At 39.3% G+C, this 21,905-nt stretch overlaps 1 long non-coding RNA gene across 1 annotated transcript; it reads right to left on the minus strand.

The window, feature by feature from the left end:
• Positions 1-4,728: 4,728 nt before the first annotated feature.
• LOC128530800 (uncharacterized) lies at positions 4,729-21,469 on the minus strand. Its single transcript, XR_008361157.1, has 3 exons — positions 21,378-21,469; positions 20,021-20,073; positions 4,729-5,520 (listed from the first exon to the last, which is right to left on the minus strand). It is a non-coding gene; the product is annotated as an uncharacterized LOC128530800 (long non-coding RNA).
• Positions 21,470-21,905: the final 436 nt, after the last annotated feature.

The raw sequence follows: 21,905 nt of genomic DNA on the forward strand, positions 1-21,905 counted from the left end.
TATCAATAAGCCAGGATGATACAAAAAAGAGATTGGATTCATATATAAACATTGTAAAGCTTATACAGTTGTGGTTAAAAGTTTACATACACTTGTAAAGAACATAATATCATGGCTTTCTTGAGTTTCCCGTTATTTCTACAACACAAAAAACATTTATGAAGTTTGTTTTTTTTTTACTTTATTATGGGTTAACAGAAAAAAGTGATCACATCTGCTGGGTCAAAAATATACATACAGCAGTGCTAATATTTGGTTACATGTCCCTCAGCCATTTTCACTTCAATTAAGCGCTTTTGGTAGTCATCCACAAGCTTCTGGCAAGCTTCTGGTTGAATCTTTGACCACTCCTCTTGACAGAATTGGTGCAGTTCCGTTAAAATTGATGGCTTTCTGACATGGACTTGTTTCTGTACATAACTGTACATGTTATATGTTTTCACAGCTTTTCGAGTAGTGCAATCTGCTACAGATTCAACATACTGTTTAATGATAACATTTAACAACAACAAAAAAAAAAAACTTGGCAGTTGCTTTACAACTTTTGATTTATGAATATAGAATTTGGTCAGTTTCTCTAGAATCTTTGCAAAATGTGCAGTTTATATCAAAGTCCTTTTTGAGTCTCTTTAAGTATTGATTAGTTGGGTAAAATCTGTGCCACATTTAAATTGGATCTCTCTGAATTTATTTGTTCTTATGTGTAACTTATTTACACATAACTTACAGTATGTGTTAGTAGCCAAACCTTGTTCACCAACAAAGCCAGACCAATGCGAGACAGAAGGAAGAGTATATAAAATATCTTGTTGAAACAAAGAATCAATACTCTTATCTTTTCTGAGTCATTCTGAAAAACAAGCTTTCCCAGTGACTGTTTCGATTACACATAATGGTACATAATAAAAACAAACTGTACAACAACAACGGTACAAATAAATATTGACTGCTGTAATAAAAACCTTTGAAAATGGAGATGATCCCTGTGGAATGGCATCAAAAACTATTGAAAACTACTTTGGAAACATGAAGACTGTAGTGCTGGATAAATTCACTATAATTGTAAAGCTGCTCACTTTGATTAAAAAGTTCACTTACCAAACGAGTATTATCAAACCACTGTTGAAAATAAAGGGATTTGTTTTTGCATAATAAATGCCTGTTGTTCCAGATTTAAAAAATCTATGAAGAGTGAAGTCGTGCTTATAAATTAGAGACCAACCCAGCAGCATTTGTTTTTATAATATTATAATTTTATTATAAAAATGTAAAATATGTAATTAAAAATTAAATACCATAACGAAGCTGGACATGTCTGATCCAATTAATCTTCAAGGTGTAATTCAAGGTTGTAAATTCCAAAAAAATTGAGGCCACCATTACTGAACTCATTCATCATAACAGATTTCTTCAAATAATAAGTAAGGTTTTTCCACACAAAGTCCATATTTTCATATTTTTGAGGATCTACATGTAAAGACATATGCAATATAAATTAATCTAAAATTGCCCTTAGCTTTTGAAAGTAAAACTCTACCTTTTAAAGAGAGGTCTCTTAGTAGCCACTGATTAATTATTTTTCTTAGTTTTTTCAATGACTGAATTAAGATTTTTAAAACATCTCTGCTTTTCATCTTTGTCTATAACCATTCCTAAAGAGGTAATAGTGTTTTTTTTTTACAGGAATGCTAAAATAGCTGAATATGCTGAAAATAGAATCACAGTTTTTAAAAGCTAACACTTTACATTTATTCAGATTTAATTGGAGACCAGATGCTTTGGTGAATAACTCCAACACTTTAATAGCTACAGGAATCCGAGAGCTATTATTTAGGGAAAGGGCTGTGTCATCTGCAAACTGACTAATAACGATAGTTCTTCCTGCAATAGAAATACCCTGCAAGTTTGAGCATTTGATATGCTCAAATAAGAGCGGGGCAGCAAAAAGGAAAAGGTAAGGAGATATAGGGCATTCTTGGCGGATGCTATGCTTCACATCAAATCTGGCAGAAGACCCTAAATAAGTTTAATGGAACAGTTAGTATTATTATATAAAGCTTTGATTGCATTGCAAAATAATTCCCCAAATCCAAATTTTATTCAAATATATGTCTACTGGCAGACATCCTTATTGGGCTTCATATATTATGGAATCAAGAACCTTTTTCATACTTCTGGCAAATGTCAGGGTCAAAATTTTATAATCATTGCTTAATAAGCAAATTAACTGCCAATTATTGATGTAACATATATCTTTATGTGGCTTTGGGATCAGTGTAATTGGACCTTTAGTCATGCTCCAGGGTAAGGTTGAAATACTCTCATTAAATACTTTCAATAAGAAGGGTGCCATCTGCTGGGGAAATATAATGTAATGAAATATCACAGGGATTTCTCTGATGCATCAATTTGAGGGGTTTGTTGTAACAAGTTCAAGAATACTAAATTATTTGTCTCAGAATATTCTGATGTACATAATTGTTTAAAAATGAGTAACAGAAGTCTGACATATGGGGTCATCTGTTATAGTTTCATTAATGTTTAATTGATTTTTTTTTTTTAAACTTGTTTTAGCATGGTATTTCTAGTTACCAGAGGAATTCTCTTCTTCTTCTTCTACTATAGCCATTGTCTGTGTGGTCTAATACATGCACCTTTTGCCCTTATACAGTAATTTGCCCTATATTCTATCCAAACTTTACTGAAGATCAATCATTTCCTTCCTGTTATCATTAGTTTGCCTATCAGGAAGGCATTGAAATAAAGTAGACATTTTTGCAAATATATTTTGTTCTTCTAATCTTCTCCTTTTAGCAAGACCACTGCTGAATTTTCTTAAGAATTTAGACGATTCATATTTAAATAGTTCCCAGTTTAAGTGGAACTATTGGTCAATTTGGGCTTTATTAAAGTAGTATTTCAGAACTGAAAAAAGAGATGCAAACATCTTTGTGATCACTAAAAGGAGATGGAAGAATATGAATAGAAACATTTCTCTCTATGATGTTTTTGGACACCAACCAAAACTCAATTCCATCTTTGTTACTCAAAGTAAATTATAGTATCTAGAAATTTTGTTCTCCACATGTCTATTAAGTCAAATCTCTCCATGAAAAGTTTAAAATATGTATTTCTTGAATCACTGTAAACCGTGCGATCTTAAAGGTTTAAGAATACATTGAAGTCTCCTCTAATTTAACATAAAGTAATTTGAAATTGATTTAACCAGTGTGTGTGTGTGTGTGTGTGTGTGTGTCTGTTCTTTATATCTAATAATAACTGCATGTTTTCTGATGTAGAATTAAATTCATATACATAACAGATGATAAACACAAACTTGTTAATCTTCACAACTTGACAAATAAAGTATCCTTTTGGATCAGTGTCTGTATGTAGAATGTCACCAGCAAATTTGTTTTTCAGAGACAAAACACCTGCTGATTTTTCAGTGCAGTTATCCCACTGAGCTCTCTAAAAACTTAGATCACTTAAAACTCAGGCAGTGGTTGTCACACCCCAATACTACCCAGCCACAGCATGCAGTGCCAGTCTGAAGCCTAAATGGGAGGGTTGGCTCAGCAAGGGGATCTGGTGTAAAAGCCTGTGCCAAAGTTGTGTGCGGATCGGATGATCTGCTGTGGTGTCCCCTTGTGGGAGCAGCTAAAAGTAAGTAATTAATATATAAACTTCCAGTGACAAAAACAAAGTAATTAACGTCCTTACCTGTATTGAAAGTGAGCATGGGTTTCACATTTTACATTAACCAACTAGCACTGATCATCTCTGATAATAAAGAGAAGAACGGAATATACAACCTGCTGTTTTAAAATATATTTATTTTTTTACTAAGAGCAGACATAATGCTTACACAAACAAGCTTGAATTCATTAGGTACTGTTTAAATTGCTTGAAAATTAAAATTAAAATGACTAATTATGCATTTAAAGATTATTAAGCAATCTAAAATAAAACAAATTAAGTGAAACAAATACAAAATGATAAAAAAAATTATGTATACATTGACATTTTACCATTTGTTGAATACACAATTAAGATTTTATAATTAACCAACGTTTATAATTAATTGAATAATATGTCTTATGTCTAAATTACTAAATATATAGTTTGGAAAATAATAGAACAGAATAATAAAACAAAAGTAAAATAATGAAAGAACAATCATAAAAATACCATATTATATTTTGCAATGTGCAAATGTTATTGCAAAGCTTTTCTGAAAGCATGTATATAGTCTTAAAAGTATCATCATAAAAATGTAAAACAATTATAAAAATACCATAATAATTTTTTGCAAAGCATAATTGTTATTTCAATGCTTTTCTAAAAGCATGTATATAGTCACACCAATTACATCACATCACAATCAAAAACCCCTCTAGGAGAGCTCAGCCAATCAGCTCTCTCCAGGGCCCGCGGCTGCAGGCTACAGCAGGCTTCCTGTTGCTCCTTTATCATCCCTGAAAGGTTGTACAATACTTAACTTTGCCTTAAGCAAAACACAACCTTTTTAGAAAATACAAACTGCTCCAAAACAATTGTATTTACCATGTTCTTGAGCTGTTTCATAATTTCCTGAGAGAATACATTTGACTCTCTTCATGGTTATATGCAAAAATATATACAGTATATATATATATATATATATATATATATATATATATATATATATATATAGTTATTATTTTCTTCTAGGTATTACAGTATTTAGTGCTTTTATGAAAACAAAATAGAATGAAATAAATTTGAGGGTAAGTATTTCTTTGAGTCAAACTGCAACACATTATTTACACAGCACAATCAAGTGCAAGGTTGTAATCCAGCTCACCAAGTACATTTTGATTCTGTCTTTAAAATTAAGAATGACTTTTGGACTATAATCCAGTTAAAATATAAAATAGCCCTGGTCTTTAAAAAAAAAGTTCAGGGTTAAAATTACTAGGTGACTTCAGACACCTTTTGGCCTCTTAATTCTGTTATGATGAAATGCACTGTCATTTGTTTGCAAAAAAATTAAAATGGTGATAATAGTAAACATAGTTATTCAAACATAACCATTAATGTCCAATATTCACGTGGCTTTATTGTGTTTATGTCTCTCACCTGAATCTAGGCCATCATTCTCTCTCTATGAAAATATTTGCCATGTTACTGATGTTAAAAATTATGTAGTAAAATCTACTACTGCTGCTGTCACACATACGTCATTTAATTTCACACATCACTTTATTTTATTTCAAACTTCATGGCCACCCATACTGCTGCTCTCCATATACATGTAATTTATATAATTTATACAGTTTACACTTTCAAAATGTGTATGGTTATGTATGAGACAAATACAATTTTTATTTGATTTGATCTGTAAATCTAAATTTTGTGTAACTATCTCTTTGTCAATACAATACTGTTCTCCAAATACTTTACTTTAGTTCATCTTACTTTTCTCCATGGCCCGCTTCAGTTCTGAGAACATGTCGCCAGCTCCATCACTGCTCTTTCCTAGTTTGGTACAAACACTGATTTAGCATTCGATAAGATAAAACACACAGTTCTATTGACCACTATTCACTTTTGAACAATTTACATGGGCCTTGTGTGTACAAAAACATATCCAAATGTTTTATTCTTCTTTAAATGTGCATATTCTTCTTCATAAATAAATGCTTTTGATTGGCAACAGTTAATAGACGCCAAAAGTGTAATCATTTGTTGGAGACCCTCCTCCAGCCAAGGGGTCAACTTCGGCCAGGAGACACACCAGACATAAGTCGTTGTACTGTATTTTAAATTAGGATAGTTCCAGGATGAAATGCTTCATTGTTGGTTAATATGAACAACTAATTTTGATTTTGCTTCTAACTCTTGATTTAAATAAAAAAATACTCCCATTTATTTACAGTGAAAATGTTCCGTGTCTCAAAAATTTTACATGTGTGTTCTAAACTACTTTCGCACTCGCGGCAAGTCGTGGGATCCCTTTTCCGAAAACGTGCGTTTTTAAAGGCCAGATCTGTACATCAAATGACTTTTACACAGGGATAAATCAGAGCTGGATTTGCAAACAGGTGATGGCGGGTACCAGATAATCTGTGTTGATTATCAGGTAGTCACTAACCTTGAACGATTAATCTGCATTTTTTTGTGTGGAAACAAGTCATCCTTAGTTTACTACCCACATTCCACTCAGCCCACAGTTAACTTTGTTCACTTACCTTGTTACCAATTCTAAACTGTTGCAAATTTTATACAACCTCTGGGAAGCTGGGTAGAGGTCTGTAACGGCTCCTTACAGCCTTGTTTGGGCTCAATGTGAATTCTGTTTGTTCAAGTCATTAAGAGGAAGGAAATAATGCCTCTGTAACGCTTTGGTATCGATTCTTAAGTGCGGTCATCGAGTAATTATCAAGTTTGTATCGCACATTTGTGATGATGTTATCGGTTTTTATCGCCAGCAGCAATAAAATATGTTCAGCAGCATGCGGCAGCCAAAAATCCTCGTATTAAATGTAAAAGGAAGTAATGACAAAATTAAGAAAGTGATATTTTAAGAAATATAATTATGATTAAACATATAATTGAAAGAGATATTATTTGGTAAAATCCAATGCACTATGGAAATGTTTAAATCTAAAATGTCTGTGGCTTGATCATTTCTGGTATGTTTCATTCTAAAGTCTAATGACAAATTTACCATATGATTTTTATTTCTAAAATATATGTGGCAAAGCTGCCAACTTTTAAAAAAGGCTTAAGATTTTGAAAATAAGGGCATTAGTTTGGCACGTACACTCACACAATGCTCCCACCATGCATGTTCAGCCATTTTGTCTAACACTAACCATACACTGCATGCCTCAGGTTCTGTATATTTAAGGAGGACAGAGAATATTGCAATATCTGCATTGAGTTTAATCAGACAAAATATAGTTCATCAGTATTTATATTCATGAGAACGCTCAGGGGATTACACACTTGATTAAGAGAGAATCCAAAAAAAGACACACAATATAATGTGTAATGTATGAAGGCCCCTGCATGCATTCGTATTGTCCAAGCTCAGAATCAAGTAATAATAATACTAATAATAATAATTTTCATTTATATAGCGCCTTTCCAGAGCTCAAGGACACTTTACAATGAGTAGAAAACAGTCAAGAAACAGACAAATAATAATAATAATAATAATAATAATAATAAATAATAAACAGACATGCAGAGGACAGGTAGATTCAGGTGTAACGTTCGGAAAACAAGCAAGTTTTAAGTAAAGATTTAAAAACGGAGATGTTGTTAACAGAACGGAGAGAGTGTGGTAGAGAGTTCCAAAGTTTGGGAGCAATAACACTGAATGATCTGCCGCCCATTGAAGAGAGGCGGTACCGAGGGACAACAAAAAAGCCAGATTGACAACGTATTGAATGAGTCAGAATTTAGGGGGCAAGCAGATTAAAAAGATAAGTGGGAGCTAAGCCATGTACTGTATAGATTTAAAAACAAGAAGAAGAATTTTTAATTTGATACGGTAGACAACTGGGAGCCAATGTAGATCAGACAAGATTGGGGTTATATGAGCAGAGCGTTTATTATGAGTGAGTATTCTAGCTGCAGAGTTTTGAATATATTGTAATCTGGAGATGGAGCTGGTAGGTAGACCAATTAAAAGGGCATTACAGAAATCAATGCGTGATGAGACGAATGCATGGATGACAGTTTCAGCATCTTTACTCACTAGTACTCATGAAGGGACGCAGTTGGGCAATATGGCGTAAATGAAAGAATGCAGATTTAGTGACAGATTTAATGTGAGGCTGAAAGGAGTGTGGAGTCGAAGATTACTCCTAACTTTTTGACAAAAGTAGATGTTTTGATGTGAGAGCCAGCAATCTCACAGGTGAAATTGGTGGAAATGTTGCTGGTAAGTGCTGGGGTTCCGATGAAAATTCTCAATTTTGTCCATGTTAAGTTTTAGAAAGTTTAAGTTGAGCCTACCTCTAATGTCCTTCACGCAAGCAGAGATTTTATCAATTCGGGCAGATGGAGTAGGTGTACAAATAGAATAAAGTTGAATGTTGTCGGCATAAAAGTGATAGTTAAGACCATGACGTTAAAGGATCAGACCGAGTGGAATTATGTAAATTGTGAATAAAAGTGGGCCAAGAACAGATCCCTGGGGAACACCTCGCTTCAGGGGGACGGTGGGCGATCGAAAATCCTCAACAGAAATATAAAATTGTCTATCTGAGAGATAGGAGGAAAACCAAGAAAGAGCAGTACCAGAGATACCCAGACCAGAGAGAAGAGAAATAAGCAAATCATGGAAGACAGTATTGAAGGCAGAGCTGAGATTAAGTAGAAGCAGTATAGACAAGGAACCAGAATCACCAGAAATTCAAATTCAAATTCAAATTTTATTTGTCACATACACAAACATACACAGTACGAAATGTAGTGAAATGCTTATACGACTGCCATTGACCCTAAAAGAGAATTAAAGTTTACAAATAAGAAATAAATATGAATAAAAGAAATATGATAGAAATTAAATAGAAAAATTAAATTAAACTAGGAAAAATAGAACTAAAAATAAAAATAGAAATGTGCTAGGAGAAATAGAACTAAAAATAAAAATAGAAATATGATGTACATAAAAATAGAAATATACTGTTCAAATTGAAATATACTGTACTGGGTGTGCAAATATGCATAGAACCAAAGTGTCTTTGTGCACTGGTCCAGGATGTAGACGTAAACATGTAGTGTAGTTGTGAAGGTAGGTGTGCAGAGTTATTAAAGTGTCTTTGTGCAATGGTCCAGGATGTAAACGTACAACATGTAGTGTAGATATGAAGGAAGGTGTGCGTGTAATTGTCCATAGTGTTCATGGGTGTAAAAAGATTGATAGATTTGATCAATTATGAAAAGATTGTGTTAGTTCTGCAAAATGGTGTGGTTGTGGTTGAGAGACCTTATCGCCTGCGGGCTCCTCCTCGGTCTCTCTCTGTTGGCCTTCAGGGAGCGGAATCGCTTCCCAGACCGCAACAGAGTAAACAGTCCGTTATTGGGGTGGCTGAGGTTCTTCACGATCTTCCTGGCCTTGGTCAAGCACCGCTTGGTGTAGATTAAGTGCAGGTCAGGAGCTCGATGCGGATGATGCGCTCAGCTGATCGCACCACCCTCTGTAGAGCTCGTCTGTCCTGCATGGTGCTGTTCCCGAACCAGGTCGTGATATTTCCCATCAGGATGCTCTCTATGGTGCAGGAGTAGAAATTCCTGAGCACCTTGGAGGGCAGTCTAAAGTCTCTCAAGCGTCTGAGGTGGTAGAGACGCTGCCGGGCCTTTTTTACCACGGTGTTGATGTGACAGGACCATGCCAGGTCCTGCGTGATGTGAACACCGAGGTATCTGAAGCTGTCCACTCTCTCCACTGGGCTCCTGTTGATGACGGGGGTCTGGTAGTTCCTCACCTGCTTTGTACTGAAGTCCACTATCAGCTACTTTGTCTTACTGACGTTCAGGAGGAGATTGTTTCTCTGAAACCAGTTCTCCAGATTTCCAACCTCCTCCAGGTAGGCTGTCTCATCGTTGTTTATGATCAGGCCCACCACAACAGTGTCGTCAGCAAACTTGATGATGGTGGTGGAGCTGGTAGTGGCCACGCAGTCGTGGGTGTACAGAGAGTACAGTAGGGGGCTCAGAACACAACCCTGGGGGGCTCCAGTGCTGAGAGTGAGGGAGGCTGAGACATGTCCGCCCATCCTTACTGCCTGTGGTCTGCCAGTCAGAAAATTGGAGATCCACTGAAACATTGATGAGCTGAGTCCCAGGTGCTCCAGCTTGGTGGTGAGTGTGGAGGGAATTATGGTATTAAATGCAGAACTGTAGTCGATGAAGAGCATTTTCACATAATTCCCCCTCTGAGTGTCCAGGTGAGTGAGAGATGTATGGAGGAGATGAGAGATTGCATCGTCCGTGGAACGGTTTGGACGATAAGCAAACTGTAGTGGGTCCAGTGTGTCTGGTAGTGAAGAGATGATGAAGTCTCTGACCAGGCGTTCAAAGCACTTCATCACTACTGAGGTGAGGGCTACAGGGCGATAGTCATTAAGAGAAGCAGGTTGAGGTTTCTTTGGGACAGGAACAATAATGGACTCTTTGAAGCATGTGGGGATCACCGACTGAGATAAAGAGATGTTGAATATCTCAGTGAACACAGGTGCTAGCTGGTCTGCGCAGGCTCTGAGGATACGGCCTGAGATGCCGTCTCAGACATTCACTGAGAAAGCAGTAAATCGTTCACTACCCTCACAAATGCAGTTTCAGTACTATGGAGGGGCAAAAACCCGACTGAAAATGGTCGAAGAGATTATTATCAACTAGGAAAGACTGGAGTTGGGCAGCAACATTACTTTCCAGTAATTTGTATACTGTATGAAAGGTAAATTAGAAATGGGATGATAGTTAGATAAAACTGAGGAGTCAAGGTTGGGTTTCTTGAGCACAGGTGTAACTGCAGCAGTTTTTAGTGGCAAAGGAAATGAAGCAGAGGTAAGAGATGAGTTAATGAAATGAGAGAAAGGTGCAGAAATGGCAGAGTCACAAAGTTTCAGGAGAGAAGTAGGAGCAGGATCAAGGTGACAGGATGAAGAGTTGGATTTCAGGATTATCTTAGAGACAATCTGAGGTCGTCAGAGAAAAAAAAGACAGAGACTGACAGGTTAGATTTGTTGGATGGCTGAGCTCTGTATCAGTAGGGAAACATTGGTGGACAGCATTAGTCTTCTCAAGACAATAATCCAAAAAAGAGCAGCAAAACTCATTAGATACTAGAGCATCCTGAGGTGGGCAGTTAGTAAAATTATTAATCGTATTAAATAATGCTTTGGGCCTGTTGCTCGATTTATTAATTGTGGCAGAAATAAAGTTAGAGCGAGCTGAAAAGAGAGCGGATTTATAACATTTAAGATGAACAGTAAGATCGGTTTTCCTGTAAAGACGTTCAAGCCGGTAGCGGTAAGAATACAGAGCTCAGGGGTATACCAAGGAGAAGAGTGAGTAGCGGGGACATTTTTGGTCTTGATAGGAGCATGCTGCTGTAGGATTTAAAAAAATTGTAGAGTTGTAATTAGATAGTATTACAGATGAAGAAGAAGTACATATTAGATCAAGGGTATGACCACGAGTATGGGGAGGAACGCGAACAGGCTGTGTCAAATTAAAACATTCAAAAACAGACAGTAATGGGGTAGTGTTGGGGCAAACTGTATGAACATGAATATTGAAGTCACCAAGCAGAAGAATAGAATATGACAATGAGCAGGCAAGGGTTAACAGTTTACTGAGTTCAGAAAAAAAAAGCTGGACAGGGCTTTAGAAGGACGGTAGAGTAAGATGATTGTGAGACAGTCAGCTTTCAAAACCATGTATTCAAATGAATTTGTATTGTGAAAAGCAAGTTATTTTAAATGATGACTGTCCTGGTAAATGACAGCAAGACCACCCCCTTTTGTCTATTGGTCTATAGGATAATCTATGGGTCACTGTGAAGAGGAAGATGTGAAACATCTGCGCCAATAGTACAGATGAGCTGAAGGTTGCTTTCAAACATTCCAGTCTTCAATAACACCTCAGCAGTGCCACAGTCTGGTCACCTTCATGCCATCTGCAATGATGCAGAAATCTGTGCCAAAGGAGCCTCAACCAAGTATGGACTGCATGAATTAACTAGTTTATTTATTTATTTTCCTTTTTAGGATTTCTGCATTGCAAATATTTTTTTGATTTTCATAAGCTGTAAGTGGTGATCATAGAAATTTAAACATGAACTGTTGAAATATTTTATGTGACGCATTATGAATCTTAAAATGTATGAAAATAAGCTTTGGGTCATCAAAAAAAAATAAATAAATAAAATAAAAAAAAAAACTCTCCCTCTCTCTCTGCTTCCAGACTGTGAATTTGCTGTTTAGTTACTGGCTGAAACCATCACCATTTCTGATTTCAAACACCTGCTACAGTATATGACTGAGCATTTCGTGGAGGAAATGAAAATCATGCAATTACAGTACATCAAATAGTCATCAGATAGTGATATTACTGCTTTAAATGCTATACATCTAACTGTGATTATCTAATGCAACGCCATGCAGAAATGTAATGACATAAAAAGTTCACATTTGTTGAAATATGTAGTGGAGTACAAGTGAAAAGTACCCACTAATAAAAACTACTTAAATAAAGTACAAATAGGTAAAAATGGTACTGAAGTCCGGTAGCAAAGTAAATGTTTTTAGGGTGTTTTCACATTAGTCACAATTGATTTGTACCATGCCCAGGAATGATTGCTTTCCCTGCTGGTCAGCTTTCACATTATTTTTGTTCCCTTTTAAAGGCTACACTTGATGCTGCGTGAAAACTCTATGGGAAACATCTTGTCATGTTGCCAGTTGTGAAGCATGTGTGTATCGAACACGCCAAATTTTTATATATATTATATAACCTTGGTCGGGTGACGTCATCTGATGAGACGCACCTGCAGGTTATAAATAGGAGTGAACCGGAAACATTCCTCAGATCTTTTGTCTTCACTGACCTTTGTTGTGTATGCGTCTGTGTTTAAACCAGCAAAATAAGAAAGTGTTTAACTTACCGATATGGCAGAGTTTTAATTGAGATATCCCTCAGTGTCTGATAAATACATATCGGTGGGCGATCTCTACACTTTACTGCTTCGAATAAAGTGCTTGCGCGCGCCCCGCATCCCTTTCAAAGGCTACACTTAATGCTGCGTGAAAACGCTATGGGAAACATCTTCTCATGTTGCCGGTTGTGAAGCATGTGTGTATCAAACACGCCAAATTTTGGCTTATATAACCTTGGTCGGGTGACGTCATCTGATGAGACGCACCTGCAAGTTATAAATAGGAGTGAACCGGAAACATTCCTCAGATCTTTTGTCTTCACTGACCTTTGTTGTGTATGCGTCTGTGTTTAAACCAGCAAAATAAGAAAGTGTTTAACTCACCGATATGGCAGAGTTTTAATTGAGATATCCCTCCGTGTCTGATAAATACATATCGGAGGGCGACCCCTTCACTTTACTGCTTCGAATAAAGTGCTCGCGCGCGCCCCGCATTCTTTGAGAAGCACAGGGCCGCGGCGCATTTCTGGGGCTTAAAACGCGTGTATCCAGCAGAGCTGTGAGAGATTTAAAACTCCTATCTCTCACTTCCTCGTTGGATCGGGAAATCCCTCTGTCTGCTCGCAAGCGCGCACTGCGCTTCTTGTGAATGGGCAAGGATAAACATTCTCTCTCACTCCGCTGAGATGAAAATAGCACCCAAGCACTAAAAAAAAAATAAATAATTAGACGGCAGGTTCTGTCGGTGGCCGGAGGGCAGAGCCTCAACAACGCTCTCTCCTTTTTTCTTAGCAATCTCCATATGAGTTAACCCTTTCATGGAGTAAGCTGTATTTATCCTGTGTTTTCCTGCCATCTACTTTATTTATTTGTTTAAATATATTTGAGGTCGAAGCGCGGGGTTATATGATGACACCCAGATAGAAGAGACGCTTCCAAGCTATCTTTCTCCTGGGACATCATCCTCCCTGAAAAGCTAATACTTCCTTTCAAGCTGTGTAGACTTTTATCTTCCCTGGAGGGAAAAGCTTTTCAGGCAGCAGGTCTGGTTGGTGCTCCATTGCACACCATGACGGTTTTGCAGGTCGACCAGGCTGACCTGCTGAGAGACTTAAGTACTGGCGGGGCTCTTGAAGATGAGGCGTTCTGGAATTACACCGGGCCACAGACTTATGGCTGAATCTCAGCAACATCAAGCATAGGATCGCACATTCCTCCTTGATGCCGCTATTTCGCCTTCCGGCCTGTTTAGAGATGTCGTTAACTCGTTTGCCACTAGGTTCATGAGGCGAAGTTATATGAACAAGTCTCTGAAAATTCCTTCCCCGCCGTGCTCAAGAGTCGTGACTGTCGGCCACCCAGTCTCGACCGGGTCTGACGCTTGCAAGGCGTGAAACACACAAGGAGAGTTTTTTTGAGCCAGACGCCCCCTCGTAAAGATTGGGGTGCATCGCGCTTCGCAATCCGCCTCAAAAGAGCTCAGACTGGCATATTGTCTTCTTGACAAAGAAGCCCTGAGGTTCATGTGCCCAGGACCATGGGGGTGGCCCCCCAATGGGGAGAGGCACGCAGAATTCCTTTCGAGAATGAAGTGTTCTCCCTGGCACCCCAGGAGGTCGGTGTTTTTGCTCAGTCACCACTGGTGTTTCGGGCAACACCAGTCTCCAATAAAGTGTTAGCTCTTCGTTTTTTCTTGCCATGTTTCAGGATGCCGAACATCTAACATCGCCCCCCCCCGTTCCCCCCCCCGTTTAACAAAGCCGCCGAGACTTTTGCCCCTTTCAGAGAAACTGGCAGCGTGGAAACTACTGCCAAGCATATCTCCTTGGGTACTAAGCACTGTAGAGATAAACTACAGGATGCAGTTCTCACATCACCCTCCGTGTTTCAATGGCGTGGTCACCATTTCCGTGAAACCGGAATGTGTGCATCTGCTGACAGAAGTTGCTTGGGAATGGGGCCATGGAACATGTTCCCCTACCAGACAGTGAGTCAGGCTACTACAGTCGGTATTTCTTGGTTCCCAAGAGGAGCGGGGGGCTACGTCAAATTTTTTTATTTTCGCGGGGTGTTCTGCTATCTAAAATAAATAAATACAGCTTCAAAATGTTGACTGTCAAAGTGATTGCTCTTAAATCCTACCAAGCGATTGATTTGGGACAATCGATTGAAGGACACTTACTTCATATATAAATATTGCCACAACACAGGAGGTTCCTAAGGTCGCTTTCGGGGGTGAAGCTTACCAGTATTGGGTCCTTCCATTTGGTCTAGCTCTCTCACCCGCTCATATATGAAATGCATGGATGTAGTTCTGGCGCTTGCGACTCCAGGGCATCCGTATTTGAATTACATAGACGACTGGCTGGCCCAGTCTCAGTAGCTAGCACTTTGACATCAGCATGTCATCCTAGCTCATCTTTGTTTCTTAGGATTGAGACCCAACGCCACGAAAAGTGTGCTCTTTCCTGTTCAGAGGACAACATATTCGGTGTCACATGGGATTCGATCTTAGCGGGCACAGCTGTCTCCCGCTTGTGTCGAATCCATTCTCAACACCCTCAAGGAAATCAAGCTAGACCAGAAAGTGACCATCACTTTCATAGATTTTAGCTTTTATGGCAGCTGTATCCACGGTGACACCTTTGGGCCTTTTGCACATGAGAGCATTTTAGTTGTGGGTAAGAACCAGGGGATTTCACTCTAGGGCCAATCCCCAATAAAAGTTACGCGCCAGGTGCTTCATACCCGTCCTAAGTGGTTTAGACCCCGATTTCTGACTTTGGGTCCCACTCTAAGTTCGTCGGGAAGAGGACAAAGGAGGTGAAGAGGACATCATCTCGCGCAGCACGTCAATTGCCTCGAAATGATGGCTCTATTTCTGGCCCTAAAGCACTTCCTCCAGCAGTTGAGAGGCTACCATTTCCTAGTGCGGGTGGACAACACTATGGCAGTCTCATATATTAATCGCCAGGGCGGACTGTGCTCGCGCCGCTAAATAGCTAGCGCATCAGGTTCCTGTCCCTCAGGGCGATTTACATTCCAGGGCATATGAATGTGGTAGCAGTTGTTCTGTCCAGTCAATCTCTGACACACTGGGAATGGAAACCCCACCTCAAAATAGTCTATCAATCTGGGAGAGATTTCAGGTAGAAGAGGTGGACCTCTTTGCCTCGCAAGATCAACAAATGTCCCTTTTACTACTCTCTGACTCTTCCAGCTACCCCGGGTCTGGATGCCGTGGCCCGTACATAGCCCTGGTTACGCCCTTATGCGCTTTTCCTGATAGCTCTGCTCCCGGGAGTCTTGGTGAGGGTCCATCAACAGTGTTTGCGCCTCTTATTGATAGCGCCCTGTTGGCCGACCAGAGTGTGGTCCTCGGATCTAGTATCCCTCTTCAACGGCTCACCATGGGTGATTCCAATGAGGTGGGATCTTCTGTCTCAGGCGCAGGGGACGATATTTTATCCCCGGCCCGAGTTTTGGAACCTTCACGTTCAGTCCCTGAACGGGACCAACTAAGTCAAGCTGGTCTTCCAGCCAGCGTAATTACGATTATTCTAAGTGCTAGGGCTCCCTTTCCTAGAAGAGCTTATGCCCTCAAATCGAATGTATTTGAAAGTTGGTGCATGACGAAGCAGGTAGACCCAGTCCACTGCCGAAATGTTTCAGTGCTGGAGTCTCTGCAGGAAAAATTGTCCTCGGGCTTGTGCCCTAGTACCCTCAGGACGTATGTAACTGCTATTTCAGCCTGCCACGTCCTGATTGGTGGGGTTACTGTGACACGGTCCCTTTTGTGGGTTTTATCTATCGTGCTCAAAGAGCCAATTGACACCCCTTTTTTTTTTTAACCACTCGAGTCAGCGACTCAGGTTTCTAACCTTTAATATGGTTTTTCTAAGGGCCGTTACCTCTCTGAGAGGATTGGAGATCTGTCAGTCTCCCCTTCGTGCCTAGACTTTGCCTCTGGGCTAGTCAGGGCCATTTTGCATCCTCACTGAACTATCTTCCGAAAGTTCCATTTTCGACATGCACTCTATTGTTTTTGAAGCCTTCTGTCCTCCACCTTTTACAGCTTCGGATCGCCTCATCTACTGCGGCGGCGTGGTCCTTTCCGCACACATTTATTAGATTTATAATCTGGATGTTCATGCTACTCCGGGCTCACAGGTCCTCGAGTCAGCTTCCCAGATATAGTTCTGAGACCTTCTCGGTCTTGTGCGCACACTCTACACAACTTTGGGGTCCAGACACTTGCAGTGCGGCGGCATTGGTATTCTTGTTCTCATAGTGTTTTCACGCAGTATCGAGTGTAGCCTTTGAAAGGGAACGTCTCGAGTTACTTTGCTGTAACCCTGTTCCCTGAAAAGGCGGGAACGAGATGCTGCCTCCCAATGCCGCACTGCCTACGTGACCGGACGTCCGTTCAGACAAATCAATCTGAGGAATGTTTCCGGTTCACTCCTATTTATAATCTGCAGGTGCGTCTCATCAGATGACATCACCCGACCGAGGTTATATAAGCCAAAATTTGGCGTGTTTGATACACACATGCTTCACAACCGGCAACATGACAAGATGTTTCTCATAGCGTTTTCATGCAGCATCTCGTTCCCGCCTTTTCTGGGAACAGGGTTACAGGAAAGTAACCCGAGACGTTCTCCGTACTCGGGTTACTTTGCTGTAACCCTGTTCCCTGAAAAGGCGGGAACGAGATGCTGCCTCCCAATGCCGCACTGCCTACGTGACCGGACGTCCGTTCAGACAAATCAATCTGAGGAATGTTTCCGGTTCACTCCTATTTATAACCTGCAGGTGCGTCTCATCAGATGACATCACCCGACCGAGGTTATATAAGCCAAAATTTGGCGTGTTTGATACACACATGCTTCACAACCGGCAACATGACAAGATGTTTTCCATAGCGTTTTCATGCAGCATCTCGTTCCCGCCTTTTCTGGGAACAGGGTTACAGGAAAGTAACCCGAGACGTTCTCCGTACTCGGGTACATTTCGGGATTTACACTCACTGATACAGCAGGTGGCATTATGCACCTACTTGGTTTGTGAGCCACTATTAAACATATGGAATGGAAAAATGTTGCCTGGTCTAAAGTCTCGATTACTGTTGAGACATTCAAATGGTACAGTCAGAATTTGGCATAAACAGAATGATAACATGAATCCATCATGCCTTGTTACCACTTTGCAGGCTAGTGGTGGTGTAATGGTGTGGGGGATGTTTGCTTGGCACACTTCAGGCCCCTTAGTGCCAATTGGGCATTGTTTAAATGCCAGGGGCTACCTGAGCGTTGTTTCTGACCATGTCCATCCCTTTATGACCACCATATACCCATGCTCTGAGGGCTACTTCCAGCAGGATAATGCACCATGTCACAAAGCTCGAATCATTTCAAAGTAGTTTCTTGAACATGGCAATAAGTTTACTGTACTAAAATGGCCCCCACAGTCACCAAATCCTAATCCAATAGAGCATCTTTGAGATGTGGTGGAACGGGAGCTTTGTGCCTTGGATGTGCATCCCACAAAGCTCCATCAACTGCAAGATGCTATCCGATCAATATGGGCCAACATTTCTAAAGAATGCTTTCAGCACCTTGTTAAATCAATGCCACATAGAATTAAGTTTTAAAGGCGAAAAGTGGTCAAACACTGTATTAGTATGGTGTTTCTAATAATCCTTTAGGTGAGTATATATATATATATATATATATATATATATATATATATATATACACACAGCAAAAAAAGAAACGTCCCTTTTTCAGGACTGTGTATTTTAACTATAATGTTGTAAAAATCTAAATAACTTTACAGATCTTCATTGTAAAGGGTTTAAACAATGTTTTCCATGCATGTTCAATTAACCATAATCAATTAATTAACATATACCTGTGGAATGGTTGTTAAGACCTTAACAGCTTACAGAAAATAGGCATTTAAGGTCACAGTTCTAAAAACGAAGGACACTAAAGAGACTTGTCTACCGACTGTGAAAAGCACCCAAAGAAAGATGCCCAGGGTCCCTGCTCATCTGCGTGAACGTGCATTAGGCATGCTGCAGGGAGGCATGAGGACTGCTGATGTGGCTAGGGCAATAAATTGCCATGTCTGCACTGTGAGACGCCTAAGACAGCGCTACAGGGAGACAGGAAGGACAGCTGATCATCCTCGCAGTGGAAGACCACGTGTAACAACACCTGCACAGGATCGGTACATCCGAATATCACACCTGCGTGACAGGTACAGGATGGCCACAACAACTGCCCGAGTCACACCAGGAACACACAATCCCTCCATCAGTGCTCAGACTGTCCGCAATAGGCAGTCCATGAGGAGGAGATGCACTGCAGTACTTCAAGCAGCTGGTGGCCACACCAGATACTGACTGGTACTTTTGATTTTGAGCCTCCCTTCATTCAGGGACACATTGTGAAACATTTTTAGTTTATGTCTTATGGTTTTGACTCTTTTAGTGTTACATATATTTACACATTAAGTTTACTGAATGTAAAAACAGTTGAAAGTCAGAGTACGTTTCTTTTTTTTGCTGAGTATACAGTATATATATCTATATATATATATTAGGCACATTATTTAGTCCAGGGGCAGCATCTATGAAAGATTTAACATGTCGAATCATCTATGAAAGATTATACAACAGATAATCTGACTGGATGAGTGGAATTCTGTGAGTGATGATAATAGATGGTAACAGCACTAAAATGTTTAACTATATGCATCACTTTGCATCACAGGTGTTCTAACGATCAATAACTACACTAACTGTCAATCACCAGCATGTGTTAACGTAGGTCAATACATTCTGCAGTACTAAAGAGAGAGCAGCTGCCTCTTCTGCCAAAACCCACATTAAAAATCAAAAACAGTCATGGAAGCTCTTTTACCAAGAAAACACATCTGATAACTCCGTCATCTTAAACAACACTTTGTCTCCTTAATGATTGTTTTAAAATCATTCCAAACTTTCTCTGAACTATCCATGTTTTCTGTTCACAGCTTGAGAACTAATAAGCACAAGGTAACATAAGGCTGAATCCCAACTCCCTCTCTGACCCCTGAACAAGAGCACCAAGTCTTGTGTGAAAGGGATTGTACACCCTACATAGCTCAATATCTTTCCAGTTTATGCTATTTGGGACTTAACCCTGCAATAACTTCCATTAATACAGTATATTTACCTCTATTAACTTCAATCAGTTACCAAACATTATGCATTAAAATAAGTAATTGGAAAAGAAAATGGTTTAAGGGGTTAAATGAAATTCAGAAATGGTCATAAAAAATTTATAATAATGAAATAGAAAAAAAAAATCCCACCTTCATCACTTCAGGTTTAACACAAGTCACATCACTCGGTTCAGGAGCAACATCTAAAAAAGATTACATATTTATTTTTTTCTCACTATTCGTATTTGAATTTTAGCTGATGTTAAAGGTGAATACTGACACAAATACAGGTAAAACCAGATATTTACATACACAACTGTGGATTCATATTCGGTAAAGGGACATCTCAAACACAGAGCCCCTTTCTTTGACATTAGTGAGAAAAATCAAGAGAAATCAACCAAAACATGAGGAAAAGAATTCTTAGGAGCAATTTTCAGATGCCTGAAGGTCCACTTTCATCTAATCAGACAATAATATGCCAGTATAAAAAACATGGGAATGTACTGTACAACCAGCATACCGCTCAGGAAGGGGATGGTGCCCCAGTGAGGAATGATTTTTGGTGCAAAATGTGCAAATCAACCCGAGGACAACAGCAAGAGACCTTGTGAAGACGCAAGCTGAAACTGGTAAGACAGTGTTATTATCCACAGTAAAACGAATCCTGTACCACCATGAGCTCAAAAGTTACTTTGGGAGGAGAAAGCCATTACTTCAGAAACACCATAAAAAGGCTAACTACAGTTTGCAACTTCACATGGGGACAAAAATCTTGGATACATGTCCTGTGGTCTGACAACAAAAAAAATTAACTGTTCTGCCTTAATGATAAACAGTATATTTGGAGGGAAAAGGGTGAAGCTTTGAAGTCTCCGAACACCATCCCAACTGTGAAGTGTGGAGGTGGTAGTATAATGTTGTGTGGCTGCTTTGCTGCAGAAGGGACTGATGCACTTTACAAAATGTATGGCATCATGAGAAAAGAAAATGATGTGGATATACAGTACTAAAGCAACATCTGAAGACATCAGCCAGGAAGTTAAAGCTATGGTACAAATATGTCTTCCAAACAGACAATGACCCCAAGCATACCTCCAAATTAGTTACAAAGTGGCTTAAGGACAACAAAGTCAAGGTATTGGAGTGGCATCACAAAGCACAAACCTGACTACCTTCTGTTTCTGATGTTCACATGTTCAAAAAAAAAAAAAAAACACCGCTCCACGCACACAGACCCGAGCAAGGAATCGAACCCTTAACCCTGGAGGTGTAAGGCCATAGCCATAGGCCATAACTACTACACCACTGTGCCACCATTGCCAATGTATTTTGTGTTGCTTCTTTTATTATTGTTCAGTTTTTTTTTTTTGCCACAAATCACATTCTATACTGACTATACAGTACAAACTACTGTGTTAATATTAGTGATAAAAAATGTTTAAGGGGTTAAATGAAAAATAGACATAAAAAAGAATAATAATGAACCAGAAAAAAAAAATCCCACCTTGATTTTTCTTTGGATCCTTTAGCTTTATCAGTTCAGGTTTAACACAAGTCAAATCACTTGGTAAAGGAGGAGGTCCAGGGACAGCATCTATAAAAAATTACAGATGTATAGTTTTATTTTCTTATTTTTTCACTATTCATATTTGAATATCAACTGATAGTAAATAAAAAGTCATTGCAAGAACCCTCCCCCCCTCAAAAAAAAAATAATAATAAAATAAAAGTTTTATGCAAAAATGATAATTCAGAGTTTTCCCATGTTTCTTCCTCATTTGTTCAGTTTTGCTGTTGATTTTTACGTTTGCTTTTCTGACATAAATATACCATGTGGGTGGGTGTTACAGAGCTGCTTTCTCGTTGGCCAGCTGACCAGCTTTCTAATTATCTATACTGATTATCCTGTACAGGATCACAGGAGGGCTTTAACTCAGGGGACTCAGGACAGGACCAGGAAGAATACACCCTGGACAGGGTGCCAGTCCATCCCAGGGCACAAGCATACACACACACACTTTGAAATGGCAAT

This window comes from Clarias gariepinus, chromosome 1 (assembly GCF_024256425.1).
Source record: "Clarias gariepinus isolate MV-2021 ecotype Netherlands chromosome 1, CGAR_prim_01v2, whole genome shotgun sequence".
NCBI classification, from domain to species: domain Eukaryota; kingdom Metazoa; phylum Chordata; class Actinopteri; order Siluriformes; family Clariidae; genus Clarias; species Clarias gariepinus.